Source organism: Athene cunicularia (genome assembly GCF_003259725.1).
Source record: "Athene cunicularia isolate RWA chromosome 28 unlocalized genomic scaffold, athCun1 chr28_part2, whole genome shotgun sequence".
In the NCBI taxonomy this organism is placed as follows: Eukaryota; Metazoa; Chordata; class Aves; order Strigiformes; family Strigidae; genus Athene; species Athene cunicularia.
Window position 1 is genome coordinate 1,906,731 of NW_020799140.1, and position 12,014 is coordinate 1,918,744.

Genomic DNA, 12,014 nt, shown 5'->3' on the forward strand with positions numbered 1-12,014 from the left:
CCGGTGACGGGAGTGCTCGGTGCCGGTAGGGGGCTGTCAGCGCTGCTGCGGGCCGCGTCTGTCCGGCTGCGGGAGACCTTGAGGCCTCTGGGCTCGCTGAGAGGCACCGGGGGCTGTTTGCTGAGGGAGCCCTCAGGAAGGGCTGGCTGTGGGGGCAGACGGTTCCCCGAGGGGGAGAGGAGGCCGGTGTGAGGCCCTTACACTGGGGAGAGCCATCATCCCTCGTTGTGGTTCTTCAGGGCTTCTCTTTATTTTGGGGAACGTCCTGAGTGTTATTTTCATGAGGGTTCCACTATTAACAGGGATTAACACTAGGTGCTGTCCAGGCCTTGCTCTTGAGCAGGAATAGTTAATGGTCTGAGGGACAGAAAAAATACACTGATTGGCTTTTGTCTGGTGACTTCTGACATGTTCCCTGATTTTAGGGGGAGGGTTGGCTCTTCTGTCACTTCCTAGCTGTCAGCTGGAATCACAGAATTGATGGAGAAGATGGTGCTCGATGCAGGGTGCTTGGTGTGGGGTTTTTTTTTGCATGCTTGGGATTTTTTTCAAAGCAGTAAATGTAAGGCCTGGTTGCTAGGTGCTCAGCCTAAACTGAGGGGATGAGCCATCTCCTGTTGCACAGAGCTGTAAATCTGCCTTGGAGCTGTCCCAGGGGCAAAATTTTGTTGCGGCTGCTCTGGCAACAGGATTTTCCATATTGCCCTTTGGAAACATTTTCAAGCTCAACCCGGCTGAGGCACATGAGGGCTTCATCTTTCTGTCACTGAGAAGATGGGAAGAACTGGTCTGCGCTTGTCACAGCGGGCTGTGTGCCATCGTGTCTTCCTCTGCCATGGGTGGGCTGCAGGATGGATGGAGAAGCCATGAGACAAGGCCACCTTGTTCTGAGACTGGGGTTGTCCTCTGACATGGGTTGTAGCCAACACAAAAGTGACCCCAGCTCTGAGGTACTGCTGCCCATTCCTGATGGTTGTGTTAATGAGGTTCTCCTGCTAGTGCAGTGAGCAAGGATGGGGCTCATGAGACTGGCTGGAGTGTAAAGTCTGCCCTTGTGTTAGGTCCATGGGTGGAAATTCAGGCTGAAAAACAACTGATGTGTCAAGTGTGGGGTGTTTGGTTTGAGATGGCACACACTGACCTTTGCTCCCTCCTCTGGAGCTGCCACATCTTCTCAAAGTGTTTGGGACAGTCATTACAGCCATTCCTGGTCCATAGTCCCTGCATGCCAGAAACAGCCAGTGCCTTGTCTAGGATGCTCTGAGCCCGTGCCTGGTGTGCGTGTGCCTCGAGCAGGAATGATCTTGTAGCAAGGGGGCTTGGGGTGATGTGTTCAGAGTTCTCCTGGATGAGGTTTCCTTTCCAGCTTAGGCTCGTATCCCTTCTTTGCAGTTACACTCCATCATCTGCACAGCCCTGTGTTTGAGTCACACTTGGCCCGGGCTACTGAGAGGGTGAGAAATAGCTGTGAAGTCCACATGAAGAAAGACCTGTGCTCAATCTTCTTTCCTGTCCCCCACCCTGCACTGAATCTGACGGCCTTGCCAGGCCCTTTTAGGTGAATAAAAAATTACCTCTTTGTTTTCATGAGCCCAGGAAAGCAGCCTGGAGTGCAGTTTCAATCATGTGTTGTAACATAGGTACCAAGAAGAAGCAGTAGGTAACTCATGTTTTCTGACTGTAGGGGCTGCTAGAAGCTGGTGAAGAGCAGCTGCGCTTGTGCCGTTGGGGAATTACTGCAGCACTGAGTTTGTTTATGGGCACGTAAGAGTTGTGTCTGCACGTGGGAGAGAGGTAAGATTGCATGTGGGGCTTTAATTTTGGTGTTTTCCTGTTTTCTGTTGCTGTAGTGCAGTTCTCTCCAGATGCTCCATCAGAAATGTCTTCTGGGAGGAGCTGGGAGCCTGGTAGGGTGCTTTTGCTGTTGCCAAGGGTAGGCAGGTTGCATGATCAAGCCAGGCTGCTGTAAGAAGAGCTTTTGGCTGATTGGGTATTAATTAGTTTTGGAGTGAAATATGAGGAATGCAAAATACTATTTTAAGCTTCAGCTTGGCTGAGGGAAGGAAGGAAGGAAATGAGGCCCTGGGGATTAATGAAATGATTTCACTGATGTTTTTGTGGGGCAATAAGCCTGAAGTCAGAGTGCTTTTGACTTGCTGTACTCGGCTGAGGTCACAGACTTTCACATCTAACCCCTTCTCAGGGCACTGGCTTGGCGGTTTTATGAGGCTGAACCTCTGGCAAGCTTCCCCACAGACCCTGGTGAAGGGTCTGAGAGCAGAGCCCGAAGCCCCTGGGATTGCCAGCTCTGGTGCAGCCTCTTGGGCACCGAATTGGAGCCAGCTGCAAGTGTGTTGTGTATCAGCATGGTGGCTTGTGCCCGATGTGATGGGGTCTTTGCCACATGCAGCTGAGCAGCTTGATGTTCCCCCATGGTTGCTAAAGGGTGAGTACAGAGGAAGTCAGGGGAATCTCTGTAAGGCTCAGAGTGCTGTTCATGGTTGCTTTAGGTTTTTCACCCCTTGCTGTAATTGGGTGATACTAATATTGGAAGGGGGGCCGAGGAGTGAGTAGCTGTGAAGGCTGCGTTGTGGCTGCCTGAGCTGGATGGCTTTCCTGGGGGACTGTAGCACTTGGATCGCTAGAGCGGCCACTTCAAGATCCTTCAGCAGCACTAAAGCAACTGAAGAAAGTCAGTACCCGAGAATTTGCTGGGAAAGGCCAAGTCAGGAAAAAAGGAAAGGTTACAGGAAAGTGTGATATATATACAGGAAGAACTAAGTCAGAAAAAGTTCAGCTGCTTCAAAGTCCAAGTTAAACAACACGTGTATTAATGAAACTGCCCCTTCCATGGGCTCCTGCATGGAACTCGGATGTGTCAAGCCCCTGGTTCTGGCTACTACACCCAGGCGTTAGCTGAAAAATGAGGTTCTGTAGCAGCCCCAAGAGGTCACCTCCACAGCTGCAGTGGGTTGAGAGCGGGGATAGAAAATTGGGCTGGTCACGTTTGTTTGGATGCCTTTCATAGCAGTGCAGTATGTTCTGACAACCTTTGCTGGTTAATTGTGTAAACGGGCAAATGCCACAGAAGGCAGGTGTGAGATTTGCCATTGATGTATGGGCAGGGTGGCTAGAGCTGGGAGTGAACCATTGGGTCCTATCCATCTTCTGGTCAAAGCAAAATCCATTCCTCATGTTTGTCTACTTTTTTATCCAGTCTTGGTTTTAAACCCCATGCAACAGCGCTTCCAGTCTTCTGCAAAGGAGACTATTCCCACTGCTCATAAATCTACTATCAGGAAGCTGTTTCCATGATTAAAGCTTAAATGTTTCCCCTCTCTAGTTTCAAACCCCAGTTCCCAATTCCCTTCCTGTCATAATCACCAAGTCTCAGCCTCCTCCCAGCAGCTGATGGTTCATGTGGATACGCACTGGGGTCTCCATACCCCACACCAAGACCCCAAAAGCCACTGTGCCATGTCTGCCCCAAGAAGACCTGTGGTGAGACACTTTGGAAATGAGGTGGGCTCCTCAAATGCTTGTAAATGCCTGAGCCAGGCTTTGGGCAGGCAATTGTCTAATGGCACTTAGAAAAAAATATCTCTTGCTGTAGTTCCCTCTCGGATAGTTTAAGAGCTCTTCGGAGTGCTGACTTAGCATTTGGCCCATGAATAGAGTAGTTAAAGGTCATTATCTGGGCAAGGCCTTTGTGGTTTTGGGACAAGCTGTCGGCACACGGGAAGTGGACTGGAGTTCAGGGTCTGTTGTGGATATCATACCACCTATGGTAGGAACGATCATTCCTGAAACTCTGATGGTTGGTGAGCCCTTGGATCTGCAAAACATACATGGAGTGTGGGCAGGGATTTCTGACAGAGGAGGGTGCAAGGGACAGAAAAGTCCCGGACATCTGGGCTCATGTGGGAGCGAGGGAGCAGTATGAGATCCTGAGTCTCTTGGCTGTGACACTCAGCCCTTCATTAGTAAATCTTGGAGAAGGTCCCAAGTCTTTTCATCAGACCCTAAAATAAGACAAAGCCAAGGCACCAGTCACAGGAGAGGCTGATTTCTTGGCAGAGGCTGCTCTGCATGACGGAAGAGGCAGGATGTGGCTTTCCCCAGCACCCTGGGCACAAGATTGGGGAAAGGCACCAATTCTCCTCTTCTGAGAGCTCTGGGGGTCTCAACACCAGCCTTTGATGTCCCTCCCAGCCTTCATCATCCTCTGCCCTGCCATTCCAGGGCCATTTTGGGGCAGCTCCTTAGGTTGGTAGAGAGAGAGGCTCCTCAGAAGGGACCCTTCTCTTCTGACCTCCCCTGTCACCTGAGGTCACCCTGTCACTTTTCCATGCAGGTTGGCTAATTCCCCATGGCTCAGTCCTCTGCTGGGACTTCAGGGATGTTGAGGATCTGGACAGGAAAGGTGCTTTCCTTCAGCCCTTCAGCTGGCCTCTTCTAATGCCCTGTACCACCAGATAAAATCTTTTGTACATTTTTATTTTTATTTTTACATGAAAAAGCAACACTGAGATTTCCTCCTGACATTTAACTCGGTAAGTGACAAACCGAATAAACATTCCTGTTTCACTGGGACAAAGGCTCCAAGATCCTGCTGTGACTAAAATGTTTCATCATTTCCGAAGTGAAATGTTTCAGCTAGAAAAAATACGAAAAGAACAACTGAAAATGACACGTTTTAATGTTTTTCTAATTATTTTCTCTATTTTGGCTGAAGCTATTAGTCAAATTTGGCCCCTCTTTGCAAATAGCTTTGGAATGTTCCAGAACTTCTATTTTGGTAATTTTTTTTCCCTGTCATTAATGAATAAGTTTGATCTCTGCCCTGCTCACCAGTGCAGTGTGTGTTCCCACTCACCCCTAGGCATTTTCCTTTCAGGTTTGCCACTGGAATCTGCTTTGGCACCCCAGCACAGCGACTCCTGCAGCTGCCTGGCTTCCCCTGGGTGGACTAGAGCTGCCTCTGCCCTTTCCCATGCTGGATGTATGTCATTTTGAACACACGTATGTATGTTGGGTGTTCTTGTGTGCTCAGGCCGTATGACTCCTGCTCATCTCTGTCTCTCTTAGATGTGGATGGAGCAGGTTCTTTTTCTCAACATTGATTCTGTGCTCTCCTAGCGGTTGTACCCCATGACATACCTGGACTGGTCCTCTGTGCCAAGTTCCTCCCAGTCACTGGCAAAACATATTCCAGGTGAGTGATGTTTTTCTCCCCAAAACTTGGCTGCTGGGAGCATATGTGGCCTCTGCAGCTCAGCAGCAGACCTGGAAATGAGCTGGGGAGCTTGCAAACCAAGGAATGGTGAGCAGGCTGGGATCTTCGCTGTTGCCTCTGTTTGTCCTCATGCCTGCTCTGCTTGCATGAGTCAGAGGAACAACATCTGTTGATTTTTAGGGTCACAGATGGTTTTGTTTAGCTTGTTAATCGTGATAGTGTGGTCTGTGACATACACATGGCTGCTTTCAGGGGTGGGTACTGAGGCTCAGAAACAAGAGGCTAAAGCATGTTCGTCCGTTGGTTGGTTTTGGACCTTACCTTGCCTCTACCATGGCTCACACCATACAGTGGCCCGGAGAACTGCCTTGCTCAAAGCAGATGTTGCTCCAGGGCTGGCAGAGAGGTGGCAAAGCCTCGGCCCTCATGCTTGTGCACTGCTCAGTCTCAGGAGGGCTCTGCAGCACCCTCCAAAAGCACAGTGCTCCCTTTTGCTGGATTTTGGAGCCAGCTGTTTCTTAGCATCCTTTTGTACCTTTTTGTTCACTGTTCTTCCTAAGGCACCTGCAGGAGGCTTTGAATTGCGCCTCTCCTGGTGCCTTCTACATACAAGTTGGTTGTTGAGCCTGTAACTTTGGGACAAGCAGATACTGCTAAAGATAAGCAGGATGGGTCTCATGCCATTTTTTTCACTCACTCCTCTTCAGCATCCTGCTGGAAATACAGATTTGCAAGAAGAAAACCTGGCAATTTCGTTTAGTTTGGGACAAATAAAATCTCAGTGTTAAATTTTATCCAAAGCCCTTCCTAGCATCTCATTTTTTGTAGGCTAGTGTAGATCTATTTTTTTCCCTCTTCCTAAGTAGAAAGTAGAGGACTGATGCAATGTCATCTCAACTTGGACCAACCTGTGCTGTGGCAGCTGATGAGGTTTTGCAAAATTAGAACCATCCCTTTTTCCCCTGTCTCTTGGTATCATGGTTTACCAGTTTTTCATCTTGTCTTTGCTCTGGAAGAGTCACTATATGTCTTAAAAAAATGAGTATTGGAGCCAGTTGCCCTTGTCTGCCTTGAGTGAGAGATACTCCTGTGTGTGTTGAGGACCTTGCCCAGCTGACTGGGGGGAGTGGGTGTCCCCTTTGTCTCAAGGGGTTTGTAGCCAGGCAGTTTCATGGCTGTGCCCTGCGTAGCTGTGCCACTCCAGGCTGCTCAGGTGCCTTGGGGGGATCAGCCCCAGAGCATGCCTTTGCCCAGTATTGCTGTAACTTAAAGGCTAGCTCAGCCCTCTTGTGAAAAAGAGACAGCTGTCTCTACTGTGGATGTGATCCCATGCAAATGAGCGAGAAGAGGGAAGGAAACAGGCAGTATTGTCCCCAGAAAATTGTATTGCTTTTGGGATGGAAGGATGTCACTTGACTCTTCCTTCCTACAAGGGAGAGAGAGTGAACCAGCTTTGGTTTAGCAGTCCTAATAAACATCACATGTGAGCTTTAGGGTGCTTATACAGGACAAACCATCCTTTCTGGCTTCTTGCTGCGCTCAAACAGCTGCTGGCAGCTCTGCTCATGCTGTTGGAGGATGAAGGAATAGCAGCACTGAGAGCAGCCATTCGTTTCTTCCAAGTAGACCTTGGCAATGCCTGGGAAGTGAGAAGTCCAGAAGAAAGCAAATGGGCTTTGGCTGGGGTCTTGGAGCCCGAACGTGAGCTGTGCTACCAGAACTTGCTGTACTGGTGGGGAAGTGAGATCGCAATGTTTGCTATGAGCCTTGACACTCCCCTTCCTGAACTGGAAAACTTCCTTCCCATTTGTTCCTCCTCCTCTACCCCCGTATCCCTTCTCAGCAGGGACTAATACACTTGCTTTCTAGGCTGGCTCAATACTGACAAGAGATTGCATCTCTGTGCATCGGTATGTATGTTCCCTCCCCCTGCTAACAGCAGTTGAATCCCTTGGGTAATTTCAGCAGCGTTTGGCAGAGAGGAAATGTCTCAAAAGCATTGAATTTCTCCAGGTTTCATAGGGGTGGGTGGTTTGTTTTAGCACCCAGGTTTGTGCCCCCTCTAAGGGAGGTCTCGGGCCGTTGGCCAGCTGGCAAAGCGGGAGCTCAGTGGCCGGTCGGCGCACACAGCTCCAAATCAGCTGCAGTGTACTCCAGTTCCTGCACGGCAAGAGGGGGAGCACGTGTAGGGTGATGGGGGGCACTGCAGGGAAGAGTAGGGGATACCTGGGGGGAGTGTGTGTGCATGTGTGAGATTGTGGCATTACTGCAAGCGCAGAGGCTACAGCGAGGTCGGGAGGGAGCGGTGATTACTGATGCATGAGGAGAGCTGGAGGAGCTATAGGACATCAGTCCACAAGGGCTTCTCCCTCTCCCAGTACAGCCCACAAAGCAATAGAGGACAAATTCAATGCTAAAATGTGCAAACAGCTTTGTGGAAACACTAAGATTATAACCTTGCTTTAAATAAATCCCCAAAAGCCCCCTTAAAGTGAGTCAGGGACAGGTACCCAGAGCCTGTCGGTGCTGGTTTTGCCCTGCAAGGCAGGATCACTAACACAAGTGCTCAAGCAGCGCAGCTCTGCCCAGCTGTAAACCTGCTATTCCACAGAGCCATTCAGTTCGAAGAACAGGTGAAGATTTTTTGCAAAGCTTTAATTTAAAGAATGGGGTACACTTTCCTGGTGAAAGGTAGGATTGTTGTCCCGTAAGTGCTATTGAAAAGCTTGACCCGTTTCTCCCCACAAAAGCTCCGTGTTTTCCCTCTCTGTTCTCCCACCCCAGGAGGTTTTCTGCACCAGGCAGCCTTTGCTGAACTTGGCTCCGCAGAGTCTGTCTCCCCACAGCTGCTTTTTTCTGCTGCATCTCTGCAAATCATCAATATTCATGTGTTTCATCAGCAGAGCCTCTAAGGGGCTCTGGAAATCCAGACTGGGATCCAGTGCTGGAAATATCTTTCCTGTGTGGGGTCAGGGAGCAGCGGGCTGCGTGTTTGCCACGAGAGGGGGTTATGAGCCTGCGGGAGCCCAGGAGTGGGTGCTGAGGGTGCTGCGGCTCAGGGCAGGGTGCTGACAGGTCCTGGCTGCACCCAGCAGCTCTGTTGGGTGCTTCAGCCTGCTGGGGCCACCCTGGGGATGGGCTGCAGAAGGTGCAATTTATCTTGCTCAGCAGGCTTGCTGCAGCTTCATCCCTTTTCCCCTGTGAGGGATGGGATGACAGTGGGTGAAGATGTGGTAAGGCCTGCTAAGTGCTGCTGGGCGGTGGGGTGGGGTTGTGTTTAGCAGGAGCTGTAGCACCTGCCACAAGGCAAGTGGTGAGACAAGGGTGTTTGGCACGTTAGCACGCAGGGTTTTGCTCCCAGATGACATGGTGTGCGAGAGCTAAAGCCGAAGGTGATTTTCCTGACTGCAGTCTGGGTGAGGAGTGCTTCGCACATGCTCCCTCCTCTCTCATCTGGTTAAAAGCATTGCTTTCCTTGAACATATTTTCCCATGAACTGCTTCCACTGCCCTGTACCATTCTCTCCTTTGCACTGATACAACTCTTTGTGTGATTGCAGAAAACCAGTTTGAGGAACTGATCTAGCTGATCCTATTTATTTCTTTTCCCCCCTTTCCCTGGACAGGAATATTTCCTTCACAGGTGTTGCTCGAGCATGTTGTGTTCTGGGGTCTAAACTAATCTGCTGACAGAACTGAAACCAAATTATCCTAACCTATTGTCCTGTACCTTTCTCTAATATAAAAAGCTCTAATTTCTCCTTCTAGGTGATGTACAAAGAGCTTAGAGAAGTTGTCTGGTTTCTGTCTTGGTTGACTGGGAATTGAGAGTGTTGCCATTTATTCTGTTTTCTGGGTTTTGCCTGTTGTTTTCTTCCACTATTTTGCAGCCTTCATTTTAGTCTTTGCATGTGGGCATGCTTCAGCAAGGGCTTGGATGTTTAAATGTCTTCCTGTGTGGGATATTCTCTCCCACCATCAGAGGAGGTGGGATGGTGAATGTAGAAAAGGACATTAATTAGGAAACACTCTTCTTTGAGGGGGGGAAAATACTTAGTGGTCGGTGGACTTAAAATTTTTGACTCAGTTTTGCAATTTCCTGTGATCTACGCCTATTATGTGCCTTTGAGTTCAAAGATTTTTTTTCTTCAGCCAACAAACCACCTTAAAGCAAGGGCTAGTCCAGGGAGGGATCAAAAACCAGCCTGGCCCATGAACTTCTCATTCTGCAACAGTTCCCATTTAAACCTCCTATTTCTGCCCTGAGGTCACTGCCAATGGCCCCAGCACAGCACTAAGTGTTTGGAGGCTATGTGGTGAACTGGACCGGTTCAGAAAAAAAAGAAACCTGCCACCAGACAGGGATTATTAGCCCTGATAGTGTCCTTGGCCACCGGGCAGTTGTGCTGTGGGGGAAGCACAGGCATGAAAAAAACCCCTAGAGGCTTTTTGAGTATTTGTAGTGGAACTGGAGTTGAGCATCCTTGGTTTTATTCAAAGTTCTGGTTTTCCTTCCTCTGTGCTACAGCCTCTGTGTTTTTCTGGCTCCTGTGTTTAATCTGCTCCTGCTCCAGATCTTAGGTTGCCTCCAAACAATGTCTTACTCTGTGGCCCTGCAGTTCCTGCCACAGCCAGGTCCTGGTCTCATTTTGGATGTCAGGACCACTAATTTGATATTTGTCCTCCTCACTCCCATGACCTTTTGCTCGGGATTTGAAGCCTTGGGAACTATAGAGGTTCTGGGTCCGTGGACTCAGGTGGGTACATGCTCTACAGTTGCAGCATTTGAGGTTGAATTCTTCCCTGAAGTCTCCTTTATGGTCTGTCTGCTGCACAGAGATGAGTAACAGTACTCAGTCCCCACCCATCAAACATAATTAGGTCCATTTCCTAACAACCCTTTGAACTGCTCAGGTGGGAGCACTTTTTTAAGGGGCATTGCTTCCAGGAAAGAGAAGAACCAAGAGCCTCTTCCACAGGGACTGGCTCTAGGGCAGGTTGCAAAGTCCCAGCTGTGGGACCAACAAACATCAGGAGCCCAAATATCTGCTCAAAAAGGAGAAAAGCCCCAAGTGGTGGAAACCTTAGTGTTCCGGATGAAATCGGGTACTTGGTGACGCTTTGTGCTCTTCTGTGCCAGTGTACTCGGTGTTGTGGTCATGACCGGTGACCTGGATTACTGCCTCTGCCCACAAACTGGGGATCCTGGGCAAATATATAATGTTTTTTCCCCTGAAGTGGCTATGGTTTATTTTTCCTGAGAAAGGATTTGTTTTTCAGAAGATATCAATTAAAATAGAATCTGAATCTGTTCCAGAGAGGGTGTTGGTTGGATGAGTGTCTCTATTTTATTAGGTTTTGTTGGTTTTTACATTGTTGATGCATCCATTAGGCCACATACCGAGGAGAATGTGGAGGGGAGGGGTTAGGCTAAGGCAACTGTGTCTTGAAATGTCTATTAATCTCCATTTATACAAAGAAATTTTTTTCCCAAGGTCACGATTAAAAGACGTTCCCTTTTGACCTCGTAAGTTGTCTCCCACTCTCCGATTTAGTACCTTGACCAATCGTCCTGAATTTGACTTTTGCTGTGATTTGGGGTTTGGTGAGTTGGTTTGATTTTTTTTTTTTTTTTTTTTTTTTTGAAACATCTTGCAGGGTGACAACAGTGTCCCTCCATGGGTGGACATGTGGTAAGTTGGTACTGTTAGGGTCTCTGCACCTTTTCCATGTGTGCTTCAGATCCTTTGTCTCCTGGCTCTCATTCATCACCATCAACCGCCCAACCAAGGCTTGTACCCTCATGCACGTACTAAGTTATCACTGATCAGGCTTGTACAGTCTCTGCAGAATATACCCTTTTTGGAATAAAGTTTTTGCTGAACTGCGTGGAAGCCAAAGTGAATTGTTTTGCCGGTTTAGCTTGCTGAAATAGTTCAGCACAGGGTGTGATGAGTGTGTGGGCCGGGGTGGATGTCCGGCCAAGGGGGCAGGGCTGGGGCAGCCAGCAGTTGTGCTGGTTTAGGCTTCCATGGAATCGATGCTGTAGCTGCTCAGGTTTGAGCACCCTGCCTATGCTTCTGGCCAAGCAACAAATCAGTGCTACATGTGCCATAAGAACCAGAGTCCTGGTCCTCCAGGTGTTGCTTTTTTTTCTCAGGGCAAGTTATTAGTGAGCCTGACTTTCTTCTTCAGCTTTGCTGTCTTGGGACTCTGGCTGGCAAGTATAATTAACAAGGGCTGGGGTTTGTAATTCCTGGCACAGAAACAGCATTAATGGATTTGTTCAGTTCCCTTTTATCAGCCTTACCAGCCTGCCTCTTATCTCATTACTTTGGGGAGGGCTGAGATGGGATTAAGAGAATGTGAAGGTCTGATAAATGGAGGCGGAAACCTGAGAGCTGGGGCAGATCAATACAGGTCCATCATGAAGACTTGTGGAGAGTTTGCGGGGCTGCTTAAACAGACCCAGCTCTGGGGGAACAAGGCTGCCATGGGATGGTGCCGGAGCTCAGGGACCCGGGAGGAATGTGTCACAGCAATCGTGTGAATTGGGCTGGGTGAAAGTGGAACACATGTGAAGGCGTCTGGCACTTCGCTTCCTGCAAATCAATCCTGTGCTTCTGTTTTCCTGACTCAGCAGTTTGCTGTAGTGCTGATTAGCATCTTGACTGGTTGAAGCTTTCCCAGGCTTTACAGCACTGCAAAGAGTTCCTGGTGCCTCCTGCATCTAAAGAAGCCACTTATCTTATTTGTGCTCTCCCCCCCCCCCCCCCCCC